Raw genomic sequence first — 13,809 nt, 5'->3', positions numbered from 1 at the left:
AGGATGATGAGAAACTCAGTTTTGACAAAGAACACAGTTCATTACTGAAATGCTCTAGTTGAGCTGTTAGAATGTTGGAAACAAGCTTTCTGAGCTGAAAACTGCATTATGTGACAAAGTGCATCAGTGGATGATGAGAAATTCAGTTTTGACAAAGAACACAGTTCATTACTGAAATGCTCTAGTTGAGCTGTTAGAATGTCAGAAACAAGCTTTCTGAGCTGAAAACTGCATTTTGTGAAAAAAGGCATCAGTGGATGATGAGAAATTCAGTTTTGACAAAGAACACTGTTCATTACTGAAATGCTCTAGTTGAGCTGTTAGAATGTCAGAAACGAGCTTTCTGAGCTGAAAACTGCATTTTGTGAAAAAAGGCATCAGTGGATGATGATAAATTCAGTTTTGACAAAGAACACTGTTCATTACTAAAATGCTTTAATTGAGCTGTTAGAACGTCAGAAACAAGCTTTCTGAGCTGAAAACTGCATTATGTGACAAAGTGCATCAGTGGATGATGAGAAATTCAGTTTTGACAAAGAATACAGTTCATTACTGAAATGCTCTAGTTGAGCTGTTAGAATGTCAGAAACGAGCTTTCTGAGCTGAAAACTGCATTTTTTGACAAAGTGCATCAGTGGATGATGAGAATGTGAGTTTTTACAAAGAACACTGTTCATTACTAAAATGCTCTAATTGAGCTGTTAGAATGTCAGAAACAAGCTTTCTGAGCTGAAAACTGCATTATGTGACAAAGTGCATCAGTGGATGATGGGAAACTCAGTTTTGACAAAGAACACAGTTCATTACTGAAATGCTCTAGTTGAGCTGTTAGAATGTCAGAAACGAGCTTTCTGAGCTGAAAACTGCATTTTGTGACAAAGTGGATCAGAGGATGATGAGAAACTCAGTTTTGACAAAGAACACAGTTCATTACTGAAATGCTCTAGTTGAGCTGTTAGAATGTTGGAAACAAGCTTTCTGAGCTGAAAACTGCATTATGTGACAAAGTGCATCAGTGGATGATGAGAAATTCAGTTTTGACAAAGACCACTCATTACTAAATTACTAAATTCATTACTAAAATGCTCTAATTGAGCTGTTAGAATGTCAGAAACAAGCTTTCTGAGCTGAAAACTGCATTATGTGACAAAGTGCATCAGTGGATGATGAGAAATTCAGTTTTGACAAAGAACACATTTCATTACTGAAATGCTCTAGTTGAGCTGTTAGAATATCAGAAACGAGCTTTTTGAGCTGAAAACTGCATTTTGTGACAAAATGCATCAGTGGACGATGAGAATGTGAGTTTTTACAAAGAACACTGTTCATTAATTAAATGCTCTAATTGAGCTGTTAGAATGTCAGAAACGAGCTTTATGAGCTGAAAACTGCATTTTGTGAAAAAAGGCATCAGTAGATGATGAGAATGTCAGTTTTGACAAAGAACACTGTTCATTAATGAAATGCTCTAGTTGAGCTGTTAGAATGTCAGAAACAAGCTTTCTGAGCTGAAAACTGCATTTTGTGAAAAAAGGCATCAGTGGATGATGAGAAATTCAGTTTTGACAAAGAACACTGTTCATTACTGAAATGCTCTAGTTGAGCTGTTAGAATGTCAGAAACGAGCTTTCTGAGCTGAAAACTGCATTTTGTGAAAAAAGGCATCAGTGGATGATGAGAAATTCAGTTTTTACAAAGAACACTGTTCATTACTGAAATGCTCTAGTTGAGCTGTTAGAATGTCTGAAACAAGCTTTCTGAGCTAAAAACTGCATTTTGTGAAAAAAGGCATCAGTGGATGATGAGAAATTCAGTTTTGACAAAGAACACTGTTCATTACTAAAATGCTCTAATTGAGCTGTTAGAATGTCAGAAAAAAGCTTTCTGAGCTGAAAACTGCATTTTTTGACAAACTGGATCAGTGGATGATGAGAAACTCAGTTTTGACAAAGAACACAGTTCATTACTGAAATGCTCTAGTTGAGCTGTTAGAATGTCAGAAACGAGCTTTCTGAGTTGAAAACTGCATTTTGTGACAAAGTGGATCAGAGGATGATGAGAAATTCAGTTTTGACAAAGAACACTGTTCATTACTAAAATGCTCTAATTGAGCTGTTAGAATGTCAGAAACAAGCTTTCTGAGCTGAAAACTGCATTATGTGACAAAGTGCATCAGTGGATGATGAGAAATTCAGTTTTAACAAAGAACACTGTGCATTACTAAAATGCTCTAATTGAGCTGTTAGAATGTCAGAAACAAGCTTTCTGAGCTGAAAACTGCATTTTGTGACAAAGTGGATCAGAGGATGATGAGAAATTCAGTTTTGACAAAGAACACTGTTCATTACTGAAATGCTCTAGTTGAGCTGTTAGAATGTCAGAAACGAGCTTTCTGAGCTGAAAACTGCATTTTGTGAAAAAAGGCATCAGTGGATGATGAGAAATTCAGTTTTGACAAAGAACACTGTTCATTACTGAAATGCTCTAGTTGAGCTGTTAGAATGTCAGAAACGAGCTTTCTGAGCTGAAAACTGCATTTTGTGAAAAAAGGCATCAGTGGATGATGAGAAATTCAGTTTTGACAAAGAACACTGTTCATTACTGAAATGCTCTAGTTGAGCTGTTAGAATGTCAGAAACGAGCTTTCTGAGCTGAAAACTGCATTTTGTGAAAAAAGGCATCAGTGGATGATGAGAAATTCAGTTTTGACAAAGAACACTGTTCATTACTAAAATGCTCAAATTGATCTGTTAGAATGTCAGAAACAAGCTTTCTGAGCTGAAAACTGCATTTTGTGAAAAAGGCATCAGTGGATGATGAGAATTTCAGTTTTGACAAAGAACACAGTTCATTACTGAAATGCTCTAGTTGAGCTGTTAGAAAGTCAGAAACAAGCTTTCTGAGCTGAAAACTGCATTTTGTGAAAAAAGGCATCAGTGGATGATGAGAAATTCAGTTTTGACAAAGAACACTGTTCATTACTGAAATGCTCTAGTTGAGCTGTTAGAATGTCAGAAACAAGCTTTATGAGCTAAAAACTGCATTTTTTGACAAAGTGGATCAGTGGATGATGAGAAACTCAGTTTTGACAAAGAACACAGTTCATTACTGAAATGCTCTTGTTGAGCTGTTAGAATGTCAGAAACGAGCTTTCTGAGCTGAAAACTGCATTTTGTGACAAAGTGGATCAAAGGATGATGAGAAACTCAGTTTTGACAAAGAACACAGTTCATTACTGAAATGCTCTAGTTGAGCTGTTAGAATGTCAGAAACGAGCTTTCTGAGCTGAAAACAGCATTATGTGACAAAGTGCATCAGTGGATGATGAGAAATTCAGTTTTGACAAAGAACACTGTTCATTACTGAAATGCTCTAGTTGAGCTGTTAGAATGTCAGAAACAAGCTTTCTGAGCTGAAAACTGCATTTTGTGAAAAAAGGCATCAGTGGATGATGAGAAATTCAATTTTGACAAAGACCACTGTTCATTACTAAAATGCTCTAATTGAGCTGTTAGAATATCAGAAACGAGCTTTCTGAGCTGAAAACTGCATTTTGTGACAAAGTGGATCAGAGGATGATGAGAAACTCAGTTTTGACAAAGAATACAGTTCATTACTGAAATGCTCTAGTTCAGCTGTTAGAATGTCAGAAACGAGCTTTCTGAGCTGAAAACTGCATTTTGTGACAAAGTGGATCAGAGGATGATGAGAAATTCAGTTTTGACAAAGAACACTGTTCATTACTAAAATGCTCTAATTGAGCTGTTAGAATGTCAGAAACAAGCTTTCTGAGCTGAAAACTGCATTATGTGACAAAGTGCATCAGTGGATGATGAGAAATTCAGTTTTGACAAAGAACACTGTTCATTACTAAAATGCTCTAATTGAGCTGTTAGAATGTCAGAAACAAGCTTTCTGAGCTGAAAACTGCATTTTGTGAAAAAACGCATCAGTGGATGATGAGAAATTCAGTTTTGACAAAGAACACTGTTCATTACTGAAATGCTCTAGTTGAGCTGTTAGAATGTCAGAAACGAAGTTTCTGAGCTGAAAACTGCATTTTGTGAAAAAAGGCATCAGTGGATGATGAGAAATTCAGTTTTGACAAAGAACACTGTTCATTACTAAAATGCTCTAATTGAGCTGTTAGAATGTCAGAAACAAGCTTTCTGAGCTGAAAACTGCATTTTTTGACAAAGTGGATCAGTGGATGATGAGAAACTCAGTTTTGACAAAGAACACAGTTCATTACTGAAATGCTCTAGTTGAGCTGTTAGAATGTCAGAAACGAGCTCTCTGAGCTGAAAACTGCATTTTGTGACAAAGTGGATCAGAGGATGATGAGAAACTCAGTTTTGACAAAGAACACAGTTCATTACTGAAATGCTCTAGTTGAGCTGTTAGAATGTCAGAAACGAGCTTTCTGAGCTGAAAACAGCATTATGTGACAAAGTGCATCAGTGGATGATGAGAAATTCAGTTTTGACAAAGAACACTGTTCATTACTAAAATGCTCTAATTGAGATGTTAGAATGTCAGACACAAGCTTTCTGAGCTGAAAACTGCATTATGTGACAAAGTGCATCAGTGGTTGATGAGAAATTCAGTTTTGACAAAGAACACTGTTCATTACTAAAATGCTCTAATTGAGCTGTTAGAATGTCAGAAACAAGCTTTCTGAGCTGAAAACTGCATTTTTTGACAAAGTGGATCAGTGGATGATGAGAAACTCAGTTTTGACAAAGAAATCAGTTCATTACTGAAATGCTCTAGTTGAGCTGTTAGAATGTCAGAAACAAGCTTTCTGAGCTGAAAACTGCATTTTGTGACAAAGTGGATCAGAGGATGATGAGAAACTCAGTTTTGACAAAGAACACAGTTCATTACTGAAATGCTCTAGTTGAGCTGTTAGAATGTCAGAAACAAGCTTTCTGAGCTGAAAACTACATTTTGTGAAAAAAGGCATCAGTGGATGATTAGAATGTCAGTTTTGACAAAGAACACTGTTCATTACTAAAATGCTCTAACTGAGCTGTTAGAATGTCAGAAACAAGCTTTCTGAGCTGAAAACTGCATTATGTGACAAAGTGCATCAGTGGATGATGAGAAATTCAGTTTTGACAAAGAACACTGTCATTACTAAAATGCTCTAGTTGAGCTGTTAGAATGTCAGAAACAAGCTTTCTGAGCTGAAAACTGCATTTTGTGACAAAGTGGATCAGAGGATGATGAGAAACTCAGTTTTGACAAAGAACACAGTTCATTACTGAAATGCTCTAGTTGAGCTGTTAGAATGTAAGAAACGAGCTTTCTGAGCTGAAAACTGCATTTTGTGACAAAGTGGATCAGAGGATGATGAGAAATTCAGTTTTGACAAAGAACACTGTTCATTACTGAAATGCTCTAGTTGAGCTGTTAGAATGTCAGAAACAAGCTTTCTGAGCTGAAAACTGCATTTTGTGAAAAAGGGCATCAGTGGATGATGAGTAATTCAGTTTTGACAAAGAACACTGTTCATTACTGAAATGCTCTAGTTGAGCTGTTAGAATGTCAGAAACGAGCTTTCTGAGCTGAAAACTGCATTTTGTGACAAAGTGGATCAGAGGATGATGAGAAATTCAGTTTTGACAAAGAACACTGTTCATTACTGAAATGCTCTAGTTGAGCTGTTAGAATGTCAGAAACGAGCTTTCTGAGCTGAAAACTGCATTTTGTGACAAATTGAATCAGTGGATGATGAGAATGTCAGTTTTGACAAAGAACACTGTTCATTACTAAAATGCTCTAATTGAGCTGTTAGAATGTCAGAAACAAGCTTTCTGAGCTGAGAACTGCATTTTGTGACAAAGTGAATCAGTGGATGATGAGAATGTCAGTTTTGACTAAGAACACTGTTCATTACTAAAATGCTCCAATTGAGCTGTTAGAATGTCAGAAACAAGCTTTCTGAGCTGAGAAGTGCATTTTGTGACAAAGTTCATCAGTGGATGATGAGAATGTCAGTTTTGACAAAGAACACTGTTCATTACTAAAATGCTCTAATTGAGCTGTTAGAATGTCAGAAACAAGCTTTCTGAGCTGAGAACTTCATTTTGTGACAAAGTGAATCAGTGGATGATGAGAATGTCAGTTTTGACTAAGAACACTGTTCATTACTAAAATGCTCCAATTGAGCTGTTAGAATGTCAGAAACAAGCTTTCTGAGCTGAGAACTGCATTTTGTGACAAAGTTCATCAGTGGATGATGAGAATGTCAGTTTTGACTAAGAACACTGTTCATTACTAAAATGCTCCAATTGAGCTGTTAGAATGTCAGAAACAAGCTTTCTGAGCTGAGAACTGCATTTTGTGACAAAGTGAATCAGTGGATGATGAGAATGTCAGTTTTGACTAAGTACACTGTTCATTACTAAAATGCTCTAATTGAGCTGTTAGAATGTCAGAAATAAGCTTTCTGAGCTGAAAATTGCATTTTGTGACAAATTGAATCAGTGGATGATGAGAATGTCAGTTTTGACAAAGAACACTGTTCATTACTAAAATGCTCTAATTGACCTGTTAGAATGTCAGAAACGAGCTTTCTGAGCTGAGAACTGCATTTTGTGACAAAGTTCATCAGTGGATGATGAGAATGTCAGTTTTGACAAAGAACACTGTTCATTACTAAAATGCTCTAATTGAGCTGTTAGAATGTCAGAACAAGCTTTCTGAGCTGAGAACTGCATTTTGTGACAAAGTGAATCAGTGGATGATGATAATGTCAGTTTTGACTAAGAACACTGTTCATTACTAAAATGCTCCAATTGAGCTGTTAGAATGTCAGAAACAAGCTTTCTGAGCTGAGAAGTGCATTTTGTGACAAAGTTCATCAGTGGATGATGAGAATGTCAGTTTTTACAAAGAACACTGTTCATTACTAAAATGCTCCAATTGAGCTGTTAGAATGTCAGAAACAAGCTTTCTGAGCTGAGAAGTGCATTTTGTGACAAAGTTCATCAGTGGATGATGAGAATGTCAGTTTTGACAAAGAACACTGTTCATTACTGAAATGCTCTAGTTGAGCTGTTAGAATGTCAGAAACGAGCTTTCTGAGCTGAAAACTGCATTTTGTGAAAAAAGGCATCAGTGGATGATGAGAAATTCAGTTTTGACAAAGAACACAGTTCATTACTGAAATGCTCTAGTTGAGCTGTTAGAATGTCAGAAACGAGCTTTCTGAGCTGAAAACTGCATTTTGTGAAAAAAGGCATCAGTGGATGATGAGAAATTCAGTTTTGACAAAGAACACTGTTCATTACTGAAATGCTGTAGTTGAGCTGTTAGAATGTCAGAAACGAGCTTTCTGAGCTGAAAACTGCATTTTGTGAAAAAAGGCATCAGTGGATGATGAGAAATTCAGTTTTGACAAAGAACACTGTTCATTATTAAAATGCTCTAATTGAGCTGTTAGAATGTCAAAAACAAGCTTTCTGAGCTGAAAACTGCATTTTGTGACAAAGTGAATCAGTGGATGATGAGAATGTCAGTTTTTTGACAAAGAACACTGTTCATTACTAAAATGCTCTAATTGACCTGTTAGAATGTCAGAAACAAGCTTTCTGAGCTGAGAAGTGCATTTTTTGACAAAGTTCATCAGTGGATGATGAGAATGTCAGTTTTGACAAAGAACACTGTTCATTACTAAAATGCTCTAATTGAGCTGTTAGAATGTCAGAAACAAGCTTTCTGAGCTGAGAACTGCATTTTGTGACAAAGTTCATCAGTGGATGATGAGAATGTCAGTTTTGACAAAGAACACTGTTCATTACTAAAATGCTCCAATTGAGCTGTTAGAATGTCAGAAACAAGCTTTCTGAGCTGAGAACTGCATTTTGTGACAAAGTTCATCAGTGGATGATGAGAATGTCAGTTTTGACAAAGAACACTGTCCATTACTAAAATGCTCTAAATGAGCTGTTAGAATGTCAGAAACAAGCTTTCTGAGCTGAGAACTGCATTTTGTGACAAAGTGAATCAGTGGATGATGAGAATGTCAGTTTTGACTAAGAACACTGTTCATTACTAAAATGCTCCAATTGAGCTGTTAGAATGTCAGAAACAAGCTTTCTGAGCTGAGAAGTGCATTTTGTGACAAAGTTCATCAGTGGATGATGAGAATGTCAGTTTTGACTAAGAACACTGTTCATTACTAAAATGCTCTAATTGAGCTGCTAGAATGTCAGAAACAAGCTTTCTGAACTGAAAACTGCATTTTGTGACAAAGTTCATCAGTGGATGATGAGAATGTCAGTTTTGACAAAGAAAACTGTTCATTACTAAAATGCTCTTATTGAGCTGTTAGAATGTCAGAAACAAGCTTTCTGAGCTGAAAACTGCATTTTGTGACAAATTGAATCAGTGGATGATGAGAATGCTAGTTTTGACAAAGAACACTGTTCATTACTAAAATGCTCTAATTGAGCTGTTAGAATGTCAAAAACAAGCTTTCTGAGCTGAGAACTGCATTTTGTGACAAAGTGAATCAGTGGATGATGAGAATGTCAGTTTTGACTAAGAACACTGTTCATTACTAAAATGCTCTAATTGAGCTGTTAGAATGTCAGAAACAAGCTTTCTGAGCTGAGAACTGCATTTTGTGACAAAGTTCATCAGTGGATGATGAGAATGTCAGTTTTGACAAAGAACACTGTTCATTACTAAAATGCTCCAATTGAGCTGTTAGAATGTCAGAAACAAGCTTTCTGAGCTGAGAAGTGCATTTTGTGACAAAGTTCATCAGTGGATGATGAGAATGTCAGTTTTGACAAAGAACACTGTTCATTACTGAAATGCTCTAGTTGAGCTGTTAGAATGTCAGAAACGAGCTTTCTGAGCTGAAAACTGCATTTTGTGAAAAAAGGCATCAGTGGATGATGAGAAATTCAGTTTTGACAAAGAACACAGTTCATTACTGAAATGCTCTAGTTGAGCTGTTAGAATGTCAGAAACGAGCTTTCTGAGCTGAAAACTGCATTTTGTGAAAAAAGGCATCAGTGGATGATGAGAAATTCAGTTTTGACAAAGAACACTGTTCATTACTGAAATGCTCTAGTTGAGCTGTTAGAATGTCAGAAACGAGCTTTCTGAGCTGAAAACTGCATTTTGTGAAAAAAGGCATCAGTGGATGATGAGAAATTCAGTTTTGACAAAGAACACAGTTCATTACTGAAATGCTCTAGTTGAGCTGTTAGAATGTCAGAAACGAGCTTTCTGAGCTGAAAACTGCATTTTGTGAAAAAAGGCATCAGTGGATGATGAGAAATTCAGTTTTGACAAAGAACACTGTTCATTACTGAAATGCTGTAGTTGAGCTGTTAGAATGTCAGAAACGAGCTTTCTGAGCTGAAAACTGCATTTTGTGAAAAAAGGCATCAGTGGATGATGAGAAATTCAGTTTTGACAAAGAACACTGTTCATTATTAAAATGCTCTAATTGAGCTGTTAGAATGTCAAAAACAAGCTTTCTGAGCTGAAAACTGCATTTTGTGACAAAGTGAATCAGTGGATGATGAGAATGTCAGTTTTTTGACAAAGAACACTGTTCATTACTAAAATGCTCTAATTGACCTGTTAGAATGTCAGAAACAAGCTTTCTGAGCTGAGAAGTGCATTTTTTGACAAAGTTCATCAGTGGATGATGAGAATGTCAGTTTTGACAAAGAACACTGTTCATTACTAAAATGCTCTAATTGAGCTGTTAGAATGTCAGAAACAAGCTTTCTGAGCTGAGAACTGCATTTTGTGACAAAGTTCATCAGTGGATGATGAGAATGTCAGTTTTGACAAAGAACACTGTTCATTACTAAAATGCTCCAATTGAGCTGTTAGAATGTCAGAAACAAGCTTTCTGAGCTGAGAACTGCATTTTGTGACAAAGTTCATCAGTGGATGATGAGAATGTCAGTTTTGACAAAGAACACTGTCCATTACTAAAATGCTCTAAATGAGCTGTTAGAATGTCAGAAACAAGCTTTCTGAGCTGAGAACTGCATTTTGTGACAAAGTGAATCAGTGGATGATGAGAATGTCAGTTTTGACTAAGAACACTGTTCATTACTAAAATGCTCCAATTGAGCTGTTAGAATGTCAGAAACAAGCTTTCTGAGCTGAGAAGTGCATTTTGTGACAAAGTTCATCAGTGGATGATGAGAATGTCAGTTTTGACTAAGAACACTGTTCATTACTAAAATGCTCTAATTGAGCTGCTAGAATGTCAGAAACAAGCTTTCTGAACTGAAAACTGCATTTTGTGACAAAGTTCATCAGTGGATGATGAGAATGTCAGTTTTGACAAAGAAAACTGTTCATTACTAAAATGCTCTTATTGAGCTGTTAGAATGTCAGAAACAAGCTTTCTGAGCTGAAAACTGCATTTTGTGACAAATTGAATCAGTGGATGATGAGAATGCTAGTTTTGACAAAGAACACTGTTCATTACTAAAATGCTCTAATTGAGCTGTTAGAATGTCAAAAACAAGCTTTCTGAGCTGAGAACTGCATTTTGTGACAAAGTGAATCAGTGGATGATGAGAATGTCAGTTTTGACTAAGAACACTGTTCATTACTAAAATGCTCTAATTGAGCTGTTAGAATGTCAGAAACAAGCTTTCTGAGCTGAGAACTGCATTTTGTGACAAAGTTCATCAGTGGATGATGAGAATGTCAGTTTTGACAAAGAACACTGTTCATTACTAAAATGCTCCAATTGAGCTGTTAGAATGTCAGAAACAAGCTTTCTGAGCTGAGAAGTGCATTTTGTGACAAAGTTCATCAGTGGATGATGAGAATGTCAGTTTTGACAAAGAACACTGTTCATTACTGAAATGCTCTAGTTGAGCTGTTAGAATGTCAGAAACGAGCTTTCTGAGCTGAAAACTGCATTTTGTGAAAAAAGGCATCAGTGGATGATGAGAAATTCAGTTTTGACAAAGAACACAGTTCATTACTGAAATGCTCTAGTTGAGCTGTTAGAATGTCAGAAACGAGCTTTCTGAGCTGAAAACTGCATTTTGTGAAAAAAGGCATCAGTGGATGATGAGAAATTCAGTTTTGACAAAGAACACTGTTCATTACTGAAATGCTGTAGTTGAGCTGTTAGAATGTCAGAAACGAGCTTTCTGAGCTGAAAACTGCATTTTGTGAAAAAAGGCATCAGTGGATGATGAGAAATTCAGTTTTGACAAAGAACACTGTTCATTATTAAAATGCTCTAATTGAGCTGTTAGAATGTCAAAAACAAGCTTTCTGAGCTGAAAACTGCATTTTGTGACAAAGTGAATCAGTGGATGATGAGAATGTCAGTTTTTTGACAAAGAACACTGTTCATTACTAAAATGCTCTAATTGACCTGTTAGAATGTCAGAAACAAGCTTTCTGAGCTGAGAACTGCATTTTGTGACAAAGTTCATCAGTGGATGATGAGAATGTCAGTTTTGACAAAGAACACTGTTCATTAATAAAATGCTCTAATTGAGCTGTTAGAATGTCAGAAACAATCTTTCTGAGCTGAGAAGTGCATTTTGTGACAAAGTGAATCAGTGGATGTGAGAATGTCAGTTTTGACTAAGAACACTGTTCATTACTAAAATGCTCCAATTGAGCTGTTAGAATGTCAGAAACAAGCTTTCTGAGCTGAGAAGTGCATTTTGTGACAAAGTTCATCAGTGGATGATGAGAATGTCAGTTTTGACAAAGAACACTGTTCATTACTAAAATGCTCTAATTGAGCTGTTATAATGTCAGAAACAAGCTTTCTGAGCTGAGAACTGCATTTTTTGACAAAGTTCATCAGTGGATGATGAGAATGTCAGTTTTGACAAAGAACACTGTTCATTACTAAAATGCTCCAATTGAGCTGTTAGAATGTCAGAAACAAGCTTTCTGAGCTGAGAACTGCATTTTTTGACAAAGTTCATCAGTGGATGATGAGAATGTCAGTTTTGACTAAGAACACTGTTCATTTCTAAAATGCTCCAATTGAGCTGTTAGAATGTCAGAAACAAGCTTTCTGAGCTGAGAACTGCATTTTGTGACAAAGTGAATCAGTGGATGATGAGAATGTCAGTCTTGACTAAGTACACTGTTCATTACTAAAATGCTCTAATTGAGCTGTTAGAATGTCAGAAATAAGCTTTCTGAGCTGAAACCTGCATTTTGTGACAAATTGAATCAGTGGATGATGAGAATGTCAGTTTTGACAAAGAACACTTTTCATTACTAAAATGCTCTAATTGACCTGTTAGAATGTCAGAAACAAGCTTTCTGAGCTGAGAACTGCATTTTGTGACAAAGTTCATCAGTGGATGATGAGAATGTCAGTTTTGACAAAGAACACTGTTCATTACTAAAATGCTCTAATTGAGCTGTTAGAATGTCAGAACAAGCTTTCTGAGCTGAGAACTGCATTTTGTGACAAAGTGAATCAGTGGATGATGAGAATGTCAGTTTTGACTAAGAACACTGTTCATTACTAAAATGCTCCAATTGAGCTGTTAGAATGTCAGAAACAAGCTTTCTGAGCTGACAAATGCATTTTGTGACAAAGTTCATCAGTGGATGATGAGAATTTCAGTTTTGACTAAGAACACTGTTCATTACTAAAATGCTCTAATTGAGCTGTTAGAATGTCAGAAACAAGCTTTCTGAGCTGACAAATGCATTTTGTGACAAAGTTCATCAGTGGATGATGAGAATGTCAGTTTTGACAAAGAACACTGTTCATTACTAAAATGCTCTAGTTGAGCTGTTAGAATGTCAGAAACAAGCTTTCTGAGCTGAAAACTGCATTTTGTGACAAAGTGGATCAGAGGATGATGAGAAACTCAGTTTTGACAAAGAACACAGTTCATTACTGAAATGCTCTAGTTGAGCTGTTAGAATGTCAGAAACGAGCTTTCTGAGCTAAAAACTGCATTTTGTGAAAAAAGGCATCATTGGATGATGAGAAATTCAGTTTTGACAAAGAACACTGTTCATTACTAAAATGCTCTAATTGAGCTGTTAGAATGTCAGAAACAAGCTTTCTGAGCTGAAAACTGCATTTTTTGACAAAGTGGATCAGTGGATGATGAGAAACTCAGTTTTGACAAAGAACACAGTTCATTACTGAAATGCTCTAGTTGAGCTGTTAGAATGTCAGAAACGAGCTTTCTGAGCTGAAAACTGCATTTTGTGACAAAGTGGATCAGAGGATGATGAGAAACTCAGTTTTGACAAAGAACACAGTTCATTACTGAAATGCTCTAGTTGAGCTGTTAGAATGTCGGAAACGAGCTTTCTGAGCTGAAAACTGCATTTTGTGAAAAAAGGCATCAGTGATTGATGAGAAATTCAGTTTTGACAAAGAACACCGTTCATTACTTAAATGCTCTAATTGAGCTGTTAGAATGTCAGAAACAAGCTTTCTGAGCTGAAAACTGCATTATGTGACAAAGTGCATCAGTGGATGATGAGAAATTCAGTTTTGACAAAGAACACTGTTCATTACTAAAATGCTCTAATTGAGCTGTTAGAATGTCAGAAACAAGCTTTCTGAGCTGAAAACTGCATTTTTTGACAAAGTGGATCAGTGGATGATGAGAAACTCAGTTTTGACAAAGAACACAGTTCATTACTGAAATGCTCTAGTTGAGCTGTTAGAATGTCAGAAACGAGCTTTCTGAGCTGAAAACTGCATTTTGTGACAAAGTGGATCAGAGGATGATGAGAAACTCAGTTTTGACAAAGAACACAGTTCATTACTGAAATGCTCTAGTTGAGCTGTTAGAATGT

Source organism: Barbatula barbatula (assembly GCF_947034865.1).
Source record: "Barbatula barbatula genome assembly, chromosome: 3".
Classification (NCBI taxonomy): Eukaryota; Metazoa; Chordata; class Actinopteri; order Cypriniformes; family Nemacheilidae; genus Barbatula; species Barbatula barbatula.
The sequence above is the reverse complement of the archived record's forward strand: the minus strand, read 5'-3'. Positions refer to the sequence as shown.